The sequence below is a fragment of the Protopterus annectens genome, chromosome 2.part0 (genome assembly GCF_019279795.1).
Source record: "Protopterus annectens isolate FY-2018-M chromosome 2.part0, PAN1.0, whole genome shotgun sequence".
Classification (NCBI taxonomy): Eukaryota; Metazoa; Chordata; order Ceratodontiformes; family Protopteridae; genus Protopterus; species Protopterus annectens.
Window position 1 is genome coordinate 1,222,888,207 of NC_056728.1, and position 15,561 is coordinate 1,222,903,767.

The 15,561-nt window shown below is 43.5% G+C and overlaps 1 protein-coding gene across 2 annotated transcripts in view; it reads right to left on the reverse strand.

Moving 5' to 3' along the window:
- GABRA2 (gamma-aminobutyric acid type A receptor subunit alpha2) overlaps positions 1-15,561 on the reverse strand; it is a 1,382,295-nt gene that overhangs the window by 1,021,745 nt on the left and 344,989 nt on the right. The gene's annotated exons all lie outside the window — the stretch shown is intronic.

Sequence of the window (15,561 nt, forward strand, 5' to 3'; positions counted from 1 at the left end):
ATACCTCTGTGCATGACACTCTGCTTGCTACCTCTCTGTTCGCTGTTCTATCTTCCCTTTTTATCCTAATTTCAATGAAAATCTAGGCTGCCACTTTGCTATGATGGCCCTACACCTGCTCAAAGCAGTCACATACAGCTGTGAGGAGTTTTACTGCACAAATGAGCATGTATGTTGTTGGGAACAGCAACTTAATGTGCTTCTCATCTTGGTCACATAATCACGCATAGCACAGGCACCGCTGCAATGTGCTGCCTCCTATTAATGCTGATAACAGTTTCTATGCAGACCTTTTACAGCATGCTATTGTTCTGCCAGTTCTAAAACAAATATCTAAGCAGGATCATGCCATATTATGCTAATTCTGCTATTTCTTCTATAATACTTAGCACATGTGACCGCATTATGGATCTTTCGGGATACCCCTAATATCTCTGTAATGCTTCAAGATATCCTTATTAACATTTTTAAGACAAGGTACCTGCACAGGCAACCTTCACCTGCACAGTGCAGTAGCTAATAGCCATTAGGTAAAACAGATAGTAGAATCTCAAGTATGTGTATATCTGTCAAAACAAGTAAAAGAATAATCTTTCACCATTTCGCTATAGCACTTAAAATGGCAGAAATATTCCAGAGGAAGCACTACTGTTCATAGTTCTGATTAAATAACAGCACACTAATGAAATGATTCCGGCATATACTGAGATACTGCAGAACAGCCATTCTTCCTTCTGTTGGCCATACATCAGCCAGTCTACCATTTTAACGAAACACAAGAAGCAGACACGCCAACATTACTTGTCCACGCATAGAAAAGACAAAAATGAAAAGTGCACATACCAGAAGAAAAAGACCATCACAGAAAAATGTATTGCTAGGAGAACAAAAACAAATGAATGCGCTTTTCACAAAGGACATACCATGATTTTAAGGTGGGAAAAACAATACCGGCATTTATTTCTTTTTATCTTGGAGCTCTACCAAATAAATGAGATAAAAGGGCACAAGAACCCAGCAGTGATTTGAACGCATACTATTACCCAGCACTTTTGTTATTTGAAACCCTGGCATTCCACTGGTAGTAGCGAACAAAGTAATTCTAACTGCAACTCATTTTGATATGAGCCACAGAGTCACGGCTCCTATGAGTTATTAACCTTCAAGCAAAACATTATCCAGTGGAGATTCTGTAAAAAACATTAGATTGCATTTTTCTCATCCTTCACCTGTTTGACTTTTGTTTTCTTTTTAAATTCTTTAAACAGGTCATTTGACAGTTACACACAACCATGCTTTTTATTTAAAATAAATGTTTTTTCTGTTGATAAATTCATTTTATTTACACATATAATTGACAATGAACTTTTGCCACGACACAATATCCAGTTATAGTTTGTGTATATGTATTTCTCATCTAAAAACAATGTTTTAAACCAAACTGCATTTACAGGTTTGATAAAGTTGCTGTTGTTGTTAATGTACAGCCATCATAAAGTAGCTTCAGCTGACTGTGCTGTTTCTGAATATGCAAGAAGAAACAGAATAGCTAATTACATGCTGCTGGTATCTTACAGCAAGTTGGAATGCTTTCATATATGAGTCCATTGAGAGACTGATTGTATACTACCCATAAAAAGGGGTGAAGTCATGTAATGAAAAAATGTTCTATATCATTCACTTCTGGCCTATAAATTTCACAAGAGATACAACATACTGTATAATGACTTGAAAAGTCAATCAGCATTCTTTATTCACAAACAGTACTTTCTTAATATGAGCACTAATGACCAAGCACTCAACAATGACTACAAAACCAGGGATCACTCAGTACGAGAGACAATTATATCTTTTAGAAATTATTAGTGGTTCATGACTTGCTCAATGTACAAGTGCTAGGTGACAACTAAGGGCAGGACAAGTTGTTAGGAAATCCAAAAGTTTCAAGTCTTAAGCCAGGAAAAATACACACACACACACACACACACACACACACACACACACACACACACACACACACACACACACACACACAATGCTGCTCATCATTAGATCATTGCTGCAGTAACCAACACTACATTGGCCATCCTGCCAATGACTGGACCCATTTGCCAGCTTCCAAAGCTGAGATGCCTATGAACACTACATACAAATGCGAAATACCCAACTGTCTGTACAAACAACTTACATGCATATGCTGTGCTTGTTGGTCTGATCTACTAAACTAAATTCAGTGAAGACCAGTGATGTGTGGCACCTCCAGATACTAAACATACAATAAAGAGCCCACTTCACTGACCATTCTGCAATGCATCCTCTGCTATCATGACAGCTAATTCAACATCTTCTTCAAAGATAACTGCAAAATGCTACTGTTGCCAAAGTACATTCTCATTTTTATTGGTCTTTTGTATATTGAAGTTTAATTTGTTTCATTGCTTACCTGTATTTCACAGAACCCAAACCGGTTGAGGCTCTACCTTGCACAGATCAGCTTACTGATGTTGAAATCCTCATGTGGGTACTAAGTGTGTGCTGGAAATTATTCATTTGTTTTCACATATTTAACTGTTCTTTTCTTTGGTGTGACTGTGGAGTTAGTAAATGGGAAATGTGACAGCTTGCCTTCTACACTGAGGATGCAGGGGGCTTGCCTCCTGCAAAAAAAAATACACTGAATTTTGTCACTGGGTTGAATTCTGGACCAGTTCTCCTTGGCAAGTTGATTCTTCACCTTTTTGTAACTTAGTTAATCACAGTGGAATTACATTACCAGTTTGTAATAATAGCTGTATCTGTTTTGGTATACAGCATTTCTTCCAGCCCTCCACTCAAAAATGGAAGTTATGAGCTTGCCATAACACTGGATGCGTTTTACCTAAGTCTGTCTGATATAAATATTGAGTACTGAACTGCTCCTCAGATGTGATCCAGCCATTAGCAAGTGCTCTAGTGCATCAAGCAACTGCAAACTTTCCCATAATCCCCTGTGAACCTCCTCTTCAGATGGAGATTGTTGCCTAGCACCCACATACACTATGGAAACAGCAATAATATACTGAAAATGATAGGAAAGTGACAATTTGGAAGAAGAATAAAGGGAGGGAGGGATACTGTACTGGATGGATATGATTGAAAAGGATACATGTTATGTTACGTATATAAGTTCCATGTTCTACTTCATCAGTCCAATTGATCTAACTGCTGGGACAGAATCCCAAGCTACCTTAGATTTCAGGTGGAACCATGGCAGGATACCTCTAAGCATCAATCCACCAAAGGCTGCTCTGGTCCTAGAAATAATGTGATGTTTTAGGTGAGTATTGTAGACCAAGTGGCTGCTGCAGAATCATCAATGCAGGAATTTTTAGAAAAAGCAGCAGATGTAGCCATGGATCTTGTCAAATAATCCTCAGGTCTTGAACTCAAAAACTTGCACTGGTAGAGTAGACAAATGGGGTATCCTTTCTGAATGATGATTCTGTGTAGAATATGCAACAGGTACTCTCCCTTGTTAGAGTAATTTGGAAATAACACAAGCCAAGCAGATGGATATATTAATGTTTACTGGAAACCACCTTAGGAATAAAGGAAGTGTGGGTTCTTAAAGTAAATCTCTCTTTTTGGAAGATAAAGTAAGGCCGAGAAACAGGCAGGACATGCAAGTCTGATGTTTGCCTGGCTGATGTAACAGCCATAAGGAATATTGTTTTCCAACATAAATTATTTAGGTCTGAAGATGAAGCTGGTTTAAATGATTTTTTTTTTACCGTTTTCAGAACTAAATTCAAGTTGCAATATGGGGTAGGGTACTTAACGGTGGGACAAGGGAGAACCACTAATTTAAGAACAGCTTTACAAAACTTATGTGAATCTAATATACTATTTTGAAAAAGTACAGTTGTGTACACATCATAAATGTAGATGTTCGAGTGTATTCACTGTTGCAGTCATCACCTGTGGCATTATCCCTGCTGTGGTAGCCCTCGGCCGACCCGAATACCAGAGTCAATGTTTTTCTGCATCAGCTGCTGTCACTTGTAGACTGATGTCAGGTCGACAGTGCTATAAAGTAAGGCAGCTGATGCCATTACATCAGTTTTTCTTGCCCTAACCTGTCAAAAGCTCCAGAAAATATGGCAAAGTAGTCCTGGTGGTTAACAACCACCCCAAGAAGCTTATGTCTCCCTAATGAAAGAGGATATAAGGGGGAAGGAGGGAGAGAAACCAGGACTGCAACAGTGAATACACTCAAACATCTATATTTATGGTAAGTGTACACAACTGTACTATGTTCTTTGTGTTTTACTGTTGCAGTCATCACCTGTGGGAGATTCTCACAGCTGAGGAGAAGGGTGGAAGGATTAGTTAGAGACCTAGGCATGGGTAAGCAACCCCTGCAGAACTTCAGAGGCAAACCCTGCCCTAACATTAGAGAAAAGAAGGAAGTGGTAATGCTTTGTAAAGGTATGGACTGAGGTCCAGGTGGCCGCTTCCAAAATGTCCCTGGTGGGAACTCCTCTGAGGAATGCTGTGAAAATGGAGGCTGCCCTAGTGGAATGAGTATGAATAGACCTAGATAGTCCAGGATAAGAAGGACAGAAGGTTGTGAGGAACTGGCCCCTCTGGACTCGCTCCAGGAGCAGAATCTTTTCCATTTCCCTGCATAAGATTTTCTGGTGCTGGGCCTTCTACCATCTGTGATAATGTCTAGGACCTACTTGCTTAGCAGAAGCCCCATGCTTACCTTGGGAGTATCAGCCAAGTTGATAGTTTGACAGTCTGCAAGTCTGGGTGCAGCATCCCTTTCCTGCTTGAGTCAAGAGGTTTGGGATCTGGGGCAGCTGCCTTGGAGGCTGTGATGTCAGGCTCCGCAGCAAGGGGTACCAATGTTGTCTGGGCCAATCTGGAGCAATCAGGATGGCCTTGGGTCTCTCCTTATCTTTATGAGTACCTTGGGAATAAGAGGCAGAGGGGAGAATCTGTACACGAAGAGTGAGTTCCAGGGGAAGGTCAAAGCATCCACCTTTCTACTAGGTGGTGATACTCCATGGTACAGAAGTTCTTTAGCTGGTGGTTGAGGTGCGAAGCAAAGAGATCCACCTCTGGATTTCCTCACATGAGTGACTTGCAAAAAGATTTTTTTGTGGAGCAGCCATTTGTATGGGTCCAGTAAATGTCTGCTTAAGTGGTCTGCCAGGGTGTTGTTGATCCCTGATAGGTATTGGGCTATTAGGTGTAATCTAATGGAGGAGGCAGTCAGCCAGAGGTTCATGGCTAGCCTGCACAGAGGGTAAGATTGTGTCCCTCCCTGCTTGTTGATGTACCACATTGCTGTGGTGTTGTCTGTTTTGATAAGGAGAACCCCTGGCTTGAGATGAAGTTGGTAGGATGTCAGAGCCTTTTGCACTGCCATCATTTCCTTCTGGCTGATATGTAAGGGAAGGTGTCGGGCATCCCAAAGACCTTGGGTGCACATGCCTGCTAGGTGGGTGCCCCAAGCAATGTCTGAGGCATCGGTGGTGATGGTATGCCCGGTAGGGTGGAGGATGAAGGGGAGATCCTGGTTCTTGGCACAGGCCCCTGCCCACCAGATAAACTCGGGATCAGAGGGAAAGAGGTCTCTAGAGGCTGTGAGTGTTGACACCAAAAGTTCTTTAGATATAACTGAAGTTTCCTCATGTGAAACCTGGCTAGAGGAATTAGAAGGATGCAAGATGTCATATACCCCAAGGCTTGCAGGAGCTTCCTCACTGTGAGGTGACTTTTGGATGCTATCTGGGTAAAGTAGAGAGGCAGGAAGCTCTGTTTTTCTGGGGATAGAGAGGCCATTTTAGAGGCTATGTCCAGCAGTGCTCCCAGGAAAATGATCCTCCTGGAGGGAGTTTGCTTTGATTTCTTCTCGCTGATGGTGAACCCCAAGGAAGCTAGGAGGGTTCTGACAAAGTGGAGGTCCTGGAGCAGCTTTTCTTTGCACTCTGCCTGAATGAGGCAGTCGTCCAGATAAGGGTAAATCTGTACATTTCTCTGTCGGCAAAATGCTATGGCCAGGGCCAAACGTTTGGTGAAAGCCCTGGGAGCAGTAGATAAGCCAAAGGGAAGAGCAGAGAGCTGAAAGTACTGTGAGCCTGCTCTGAAACACAGGAATTCCCTGCAGGACTCCCTTATGGGGATGTAGAGGTAGGCATCTTTTAGGTCCAGGGTCACTAACCAGGCATTTTTTGTCAGCATAGGCAGCAGCTTCTGCAAGGTTAGCATTTTGAATTTGGGGACCACCAGGGATGTGCTCAGAATGGACAGATTGAGGATGGGGCACCAAGTGGCCTCCTCTCTGGGAACAAGGAAAAGCCTGGAATAAAAGCCTTTGCCTGTTTCATTTGCAGGAACAGGTTCTACTGCCCCCTGGGCTATGAGAGTTTGGACTTGTTTTAATGCCTCTGCCCACTGATTCACAGGTAAGTATGGGTACCCTCTGGGAAGTGGGAGTTCAGTGAAAGTGAATTTGTATCCCTGAAAAATGATCTTTAAGACCCATTGGTCCTTTGTTACAGACAGACAATTTTCTTTGCAGAAGGAAAGCCTTCCCCTGAGCTTTTTGGTGAGAGCAAGGCGGTGGGGGGGGGGGGGGAGTCATTGAGAGTGTTTGCCATAGAGGGATGGCTTAGAACTCCTGCCTTAGAGGCAGACATGGACCACTGTTTGGTTCTCTGTTGTCCCTGTTGTAGAGACCTGGGTGGCCTGTCCCTGCGGGGCTTAGCTTTCCCCCATCGGCTAGGAGCAGGAAAGGACCAGTGCTTAGCGGGGAAATTCCTGCTGAATCTAAGAGGTTGAACCTGAAAGAAATATTTTACTGTTTGCATAGATTTTGCTTGTCTTCCATCTTTTTAAGCACCTCTTCTGCTTTTATCCAAAAAAGCAGTCTTTATCCAAAGGTGCATCGATTAATTTAGACTTGACATGATCAGGTAGAGGTTGTTCCTTCAACCATGCATGTCTCCTAATGACAGATCCAGATACTGCTGTCCTGCTAGAGGCTTCTAGTGTGTCATATCCACAGTGTAAAGAGTGCTTTGCCACTTGACAAGTAGAGTACAATAAATCTGATAACTCCTTAGAACTGGCACAGTCAGGAAAGGTAGAAATATTTTGCTTTAATAGTTCCAAAGTGTGCTGTCGTTATTTTAACATATGGAACTGACAGTTGAGAGCTATGATAGCTAAGGTTGCAGAGGTGTAAAATTTTTTACCCCATCTGTCCAGAGCTCTGGCATCCTTATCAGAAGGTGTAGGATTCTTTGCAGAACTAGCCCTGGCTCCTTTAGGTCCTTGTGTAATGATCTCTGGGTCTGCAGCAAGGTTTCTGTACAGAAACTTGTGAGAGTCTGGTACTCTGTAATACCTGTCTGATATATTGGGATCAGGTGGGAGGGTATCAGGGGCTAAACTGGATTCATGGAAAACATCATCCACCACTTCTAAAATAAGGGGGTGGCAAGGGGTCCGTGCTGGAGTAGGTGAAGAAATCTCTTAGCCTTTTTTAGACTGAGGAAAATCCTGAGATTCCTATCGGAAATGTTCCCTGAGGGTGTGGAGGGTTTCCCCAAAGAAGAGGTCTTCCGGTGGGGAGGCAGAAGGGATGGATTTCTCTGCATCTGAGTTCTCATAAGCTGTTAGAGGTTATTGTTCTTCTTCAAAATCTGAATAATCAGATTCATCAGAATCTTGCTCTGTCAATAGTTCAGGAGAAGGGTGTCTTTTCCTTTTACAAGTTGTGGCTTGACTGCCCCTGATAAGGGAATTAAGATCCTCCGCCATCTTAAGCATTTGGGCCTGGGGTGGAAGGGCGGGAGTAAGATGGTGGCTAGAGGTAGATTTTCTAGGGGTGGCCTGGTTTCTAGGCCTAAGAGTATTCATTGATCTGAGAGAAACAATAGTCAAGTGTGAAGATGTCGGTTTCTGACCAGAATTTGTAGTGAGAAAGATCTCCTTGGAAGCCGGTGCCTGCGTTGTGACTCCGAATCCAACTGAGGCAGAGACAACCAAAGGCTCTGAAGATGAAAAAGACTTCTGTGGCATACTGGACTCCAAAAAGGTCTCAGTGGAGGCCTGCATAGCTATCACACTGGGCATCAGGGGCTGCGAAAGCCCCTCACTGAATTCCGGAAAACTGATGACCTGCTTAACAGAAGAGTCGTCAGAAGATTTAGCCTTGTGTGGTCTGTCTCTATCTTTATCCCTACGCTTTTTTGGAGGCTCTACGGATTGTTGGCTGACCGACGCCATTTGTGAAGACAGAGGGCAAAAATGCCTGTCCAAAAAAGAGCTCTATGATGAATGGTTCTTGCGTTAAAGAGGGCACAGATCTGGCAATGGGCGACATCGTGGTCTGGGCCTAAACAAGTGATTTAGTATGAATCGAAGACTCTGTGTGGGATCTGCTTTCCACAGGTGAGACAATTGTTAACTTTTTCTGACATCGGTTAGTGCAAGAAAAAGAGATCTCCAACAGGGTACTTAGCTTTAGATGTTTTCAGCTATGATCCGAGCTCGGGTAGCGACCGACCGGCACACTTGCGAAATGCATGTGCTATGGGCTCCACGGCAAGAAAGACTGATGTAATGGTGTCAGCTACCCTGCTTTACAGCACTGATGACCTGCTGTTAGTCTACAAGCGACAGCAGCTGACGCAGAAAAACATTGGCTCTGGTATTCAGACCGGCCAAAAGCTACCACAGTAGGGATAAACCCACTGGTGATGACTGCAACAGTGAAACACGAAGAACATCTTGGATGGTAGCTGGAAAGAGTAGACAGTTGCACTTTAATGGTGGTGTAACTGAAACCTGATTCAAATAGAGAAGACAGGAACTGTAAAACATCTTCAATGGAGCCAAAATGAGTTCAGACCTTGACTAATGGCCCAGGCAGAGAAACGTTTTCATTTTCTCTTGTAAATCTTTTGAGCAGACATCTTTTAAAATGCAGATAGAATATGCGTTACATTCTCAGAAAAGGAAGAGTGTCTGGCCATTAGAGGAAGTGGAGAGATCATGTGATAAACATGAGATTCTGAAGGTTCAAATAAGACTAACCAGAGTGGTGAGACAGCAGATGTGGAAAAGGTTAAGGAGCAATGAGGATCATTTGTGATTTACAGGCAGATGCCGTCTGGAGGAACATTGTTATTAGGGGTAGGGGCAGAAAGTTGTATAGAAGACCAGGTGGCCACTGGCAGACTACATCCCTGGGAGATTGTCCTTGTGGAGTAACTAGGCAAAGAAGCTTCTGAACTTGATACTAGAGGGAGAGGCAAAAAAGTTACAACAATGCAGACTCCACAAACTGAAAACGTTCTGAGACACTGTTAGGTTGAGGGACCATTTATGAGGTAATAGGATGGACCTGCTGAGTCTATATGCTAGTAAGTTGAACCTCCCCAAAATGAGCATTGTTATTTGAAGTCAACTTGAATCTAGAGCCTACTGCTACATTTTCATGGCCTGTCAGCAAAGGTGAAAATATTTGAGTCCCTCTTGTGTGTTGATGTACCATACCACTGACATATCACCTAACTGTATAGCTATCACTCTTGAAGGCAAGAAATACTGAAATTCCTGCAATGCTAGGAGAAGTGCTCTCACCTCGAAGATGTTGGCATGTAGGTTGACCTCTCCTTGATTCTGCAGACCTTAGACAATCTTCCCTTCTAAATGAGCTTCTCCATTCCCCATAGTGGAGGCGTCCATAGCTGCAAATGCTGTTGGGGGAGCTGATAAATAGTTTTCTTATATATATAGGAGTTTGAGAGGTATGGGGAAAAAGTACAGTTTTGTACCTACCATAAATGTAGATGTTCGAAGATCCACATTGCTGCAGTCCTTACACTTGGGTAGTCCGCTGTCCTCGGTCGGCCCGAATATCAAAGTATAAGGCTGACGTCGGTCAAGGCGCATTAGACTGACATCAGGACGTCAGGGTACAAATGCGCATGACCGACGTCATATCCTCAGTCTTTTCTTGCCCCAGATGTCAGAAGACCCTAAAAAGAAAGGTCAAAACCAAAAGACAGCAAACAACCAACCAACCACCCTAGCACTAATAATATGTACAAAGTATACAATATACACAATATTTACAACCCAACCCACACAACCGCCTCTAAACACAGAGGGGAAGGAGGGAGGGTAAATTGGACTGCAGCAATGTGGATCTTCGAACATCTACATTTATGGTAGGTACAAAACTGTACTATGTTCTTCATCTCACATTGCTGCAGTCCTTACACTTGGGTAGAATCCCAAAGCAGAGGTAAGGGAGGATGGCAAAACTATAAAGAAGCAGGAGCTGCCAAAATGCCCTGTAAAATAGCAGTGGCAAAACCAGCCCTAGATTTAGAGTAAAGTGGAAGGTGACAATGCTTAGAGAAAGTATGCACTGAACTCCAAGTAGCTGCCTCCAAAATATCTTTAGTTGCCACCCCCCTTAAAAAGGCTGTCGAAGTGGCAGTAGCCCTAGTGGAATGAGGCCTAATCCCAGCTGGAATCTCCTTGCCATGATGGGAATAACAGAAAGCAATGCAAAACCCAATCCATTTAGAAATAGTTTGTTTTGACACAGGCTTGCCCTGAGAACTCAAAGCAAAAGAAACAAAACTGCTGAGACTGCCTGAACCCTTTAGTTCTGCTCAAATAATATCGCAACTGCCTGTGTACATCTAAAGTGTGCAAAATCTTTTCCCCTTTATTCTGGGGATTTGCATAAAAAGTAGGCAAATGAATAGTTTGGTTTAAAGCCACACTAGAAACCACTTTAGGCATAAAGGAAGGATTAGTACGCAAAGATACCCTATCCTTATGGAAAATTAAGAAAGGCTCAACCGCCATAAGGGCCTGCAATTCAGAAACCCTTCTTGCAGAGGTAATGGCCAACAAAAAGCAGTCTTCCATGATAAATATTTCAACTCAGTAGTAGCTGCAGGCTCAAAAGGTTGTAGAGTGAGTTTCTCCAACACAAAATTGAGATCCCAAGCAGGAGTAGGAGCTCTACGTGGGGTCTTATATTCTTTGCCCCTCTAAGAAATTGCTTGAACAAAGGATGAGAAAACAATGGTGGGTCACAGTCATAGTGAGCCGAAATTGCTGCAGCATGAACCTTAATAGAAGAGAAGGACAAACCTTTGTCCAGTAACTCAGTAAGATATTGAAGAGCCATACTTAAATTAGGCTCAGAAACATCAAAATCCTTTGCTGCACTCCAAAATAAAAATCTCTTCCATTTATCTGCGTACACTTTCCTTGTACTAGGCCTTCTAGCTTCCAAAATAACATTCAAAACTTGCTGTGGAAGTTGAGACCCTCTATGGTTCAAAACAGAATATGCCAGGCTGTTAGGTGAAGAGAGTGAAGCTTGACATTGAGTAAATGACTGTCCTCCTGAGACAACAGGTGTGGAATCGAAGGCAAAGGCCATGGAGGCTCCCGTACCAGACTTCTCAGTAATGGGTACCAGTGCTGTCGAGGCCAATCTGGAGCTATTAAAATCATCCTTGGCTTGTCCTGTCTGACCTTTAGAAGTACCTTTGGGAGGAGAGGCAGAGGAGGAAAGGCATACACATGAAGATTGCTCCAGTTGAAAGAAAGAGCATCCACTTTCCAAGCTGTGGGATGAAACCTTTTCGTGCAAAACTTTGGCAGCTGGTGGTTTAGTGGAGAAGCGAACAGATCTATGTCTGGAGTTCCCCATGACACTGTCAATTTCTGAAATACACGAGGATCCAATTTCCACTCGTGGGGATCCATAATTCGTCTGCTCAACACATCTGCTAAGGAGTTCTGTGCTCCTGGCAGAAACCTTGCCTGAAGATTTAGCTGTAAACTGAGAGCAGTCTCCCACAAAATCATTGCTTGCCTGCATAGAGGATAAGAATGTGTTCCCCCTTGCTTGTTGATGTACCACATGACAGTTGTGTTGTCTGTTAGAATCAACACCTGCCCTGGAAGAAGTAACTCCTTGAAAGCTATTAATGCAAACTGGACTGCTAACATCTCCTTCAAGTTGATATGTAGATGTTGTAGTCTGGCAGGCCACTTGTCTTGTATCCACTTTCCATTTAGATGAGCTCCCCAAGCTTTGTCTGAGGCATCTGTCGTTAGAATCTGACTCGCCTCTGGCCGGGTCACAGAGAGTCCCTTGTTTAGGTGACATTCCTGAGCCCACCACAAAAATTCCTTTTGAATGCAAGGTATTATCTGAATGACAGTGTCCAGATCCTGGCAGTGCTGTGTCCATACATTTTGAGATACCATTGTAGCTTCCTCATATGCAGTTTGGCATTGGGAAGCACCAGAATACAAGATGCCATGAACCCCAAGGCTTGAAGGACTGTCCTTGCAGTCAGCCTGGACTGATGAGACAATTGATGAAAGTAAAGGGAAAGATTCTTTTGTTTGTCTGGGGTCAAAAAGGCCATCTGGGATGCTGTATTCAGTCTTACACCCAGAAAGCACATGTCCTGAGAGGGTACTAGACTGGACTTTATTTCGTTCACAGAATACCCCAGGCATCTTAGCACTGCTATCACATATTCCAAATGATGAAGAAGTTCGTCCCTTCCTTGAGCCAGAATCAGGCAATCGTCCAAATAAGGATAGATCTGTATTCCTTTTAGCCTGAAGAAAGCTATCACTGGAGCCAGAACTTTTGTGAACACTCTGGGCGCAGTAGATAAGCCAAAGGGCAATGCAGAGAACTGATAATGAGAAGTCCCAGCCCGAAAACGCAGATACTTCCTGCAACTCTGTCTGATAGGAACATGAAGGTAAGCCTCCTTGAGATCCAAAGTTACCATCCAATGATCTTTGCCCAGCAGAGGTAAAAGCTGTTGTAATGTCAACATTTTGAACTTGGGAATGTCCAGATAAGTGTTGAGGATAGATAAATCCAAAATTGGTCTCCACGTGTTCCCCTTCTTTGGTACTAGGAACAGGCGAGAATAAAATCCTAGGCCCACTTCTGACATAGGGACTGGCTGTATGGCCTCTATTTGAAGTAACAGAGAAATTTGTTTGTGAGCCTCTATTCTTTGCTGAGGAGGAACGTCTGGCATGCCTTTGAAAGGAGGCAAGGTATGGAAATAAAACCTGTAACCTTGGTGTATGATATCCAATACCCATCTGTCTTGGGTAATTAAACTCCAATTTTCCTTGAAAAGTGTCAACCTTCCTCCCAAAGGTGCTGCCAGACGAGAAGGCTCTGGCAGCTGAAAAGGTAGGTCATTGGGTCTGTTTACGAAAGGACTGACCCCTGCCCTCACCCGAAGACTGTGCAGGAGAACTCCCTGTTCTAGGCCTGAAAGAGCCCTGAGCTCTGCCCCTACCACGCCTAGATCTACCCCTAGACTGGGAATCATAAGAAGGATACGTCCACCCCTTGGTAGGCCAATTTCTACTAAACTTGGAGGCTGAACCTGCAAAAAATCTTTAACAGTCTGCATAGACTTAGCCTTGTCTTCCATTTTCTTTAAGACTGCCTCAACAGGTGAACCAAACAACACATCAGATTGTAAAGGAGCATCTAAAATCCTTGTCTTAACATGGTCAGATAAATTCTGATCCCTCAGCCAGGCGTGCCTGCGAAGAACTGACCCAGTGGCAGCCACCCTAGATGAGGCCTGTACAGCATCAAAACCACATTGCAAAGAATGCTTACCCACCTGTTCAGAAACATGTACTAAATCTTGTAACTCTTTACACTCAATACCTTCCGCCAGAGCATCTACCTTAGACTTCAATTGAGAAAGTAGATAGTTCTGGTATTTCAACATGTGAAACTGGCAATTCAAAGCCCTCATAGCAAGGGTGGAAGAAGTATAGACTTTCTTTCCCCATCTATCCAAAGCCCTGGCCTCTTTATCTGGAGGAACCGGATTTTTAACAACAGAAGCCTTAACACCCTTAGGCCCCTGACTAACAGTTTCTGGGTCCGCCCTAGGACTCTTAAAAGATACTTATGAGCTTCAGGCACCCTGTAATACCTATCCGGTTTAACAGGAGCAGGAGGCAAAGAATCAGGATTAAGAGAAGCCTCTGCAAACACATCTTCCACAACATCCAGAACAGGAGGTATAGCCAAAGGCCTATGCTGGGGTAAAACAAAAATTCCTAAGCCTTTTCCTGGAATCAGAGAAGTCCTGACCTTCCCACTTAAAATGCTCCCTCATGGAGTGAAGAGTCTCTGAAAAGAAAAATCCTCAGGAGGAGAAGCAGAAGGAGTAGAATCATCCACATCAGAATCAGAATAAGGAGAATACTCCTGCAAGTCTTCAGCCGAAGACTCTGAAACATCCGAAGCCTGCTCAAAACTCCCCAACTCAGGTTCCACCCTAGGTCTCTTATCAGGAGGGGGCAAAGAACCTCTAATCAAAGTAATCAAATCTTCTGCCATTTTAAGCATATGCTTCTTGGGCACAGATCCTGAAGAACTAGGAGTGACACCAACTGAAGCTAAACCTGGCCTGCCTCTGGGAGAAGCCTTGGAAACAGAAGAAGGCCTAACCACCCTAGGAAGGGAGGGGAGTACAGTAACCTGAGAGGCCCCTTCAGCCTGACCTGCCTCCTGAGAGGCCACATCCTGCAATAACAAAGTCTCCCCCTGGTCACTTTTTCTGACATCCGGTAAACCACTGAGGCAAGAAAAAACTAAAATATTCCCCAACGGGGTACTTAGCCAACTTTGACTCGGTCTGAAACTCCGAATTCGAAAAATTTCAGAACGCCGAACGGCACTTGCAACGCTGCTTCTGCATCGGACCATGCGGCAAAAAAGACTGAGGATATGACGTCGGTCATGCGCATTTGTACCCTGACGTCCTGATGTCAGTCTAATGCGCCTTGACCGACGTCAGCCTTATACTTTGATATTCGGGCCGACCGAGGACAGCGGACTACCCAAGTGTAAGGACTGCAGCAATGTGAGATGAAGAACATCGGTAAATTCAGCGAGCCTCACTATACTGCGATCTCCAATCAGAAGCTTCAGGTTTTCAGAAACTCGATCATATCATGTCAACAATATGAATTTCGAGTTTCTGAAAACTCGTGCTTCAGAAAGGGACCTGTATGTGTATGTGTGTGTGTATATATATATATATATATATATATATATATATATACACACACACACACACACACACACACACACACACACACACACACACACACACACACACACAGAAAGAGAGAGATTATATGAAGTAGTAATATCTACTCATGTCACATAATATCTAGCACCTGTCAAAGAGTATAGCTACCTGTGATACGAGAAGGAAAAGAAAAAAGAGAAAATAACAGCATTTTGCGGAAATGCTGCACTCTCCTGTACCCCTTTCCTTAGGAAGTACCCAACAGACCTACAATCTGTATATATACTACCTCCTAGATTGTACCAGGTCAGATGAGGTGCATTTAAAGATGGAGGGGTATACTTGAGTCTGCTGAAATTCAAACACACATAAAAGTGTCCAGTTGCCAATGATCAGTTACAAGCAGTTGGAATGCCACCAG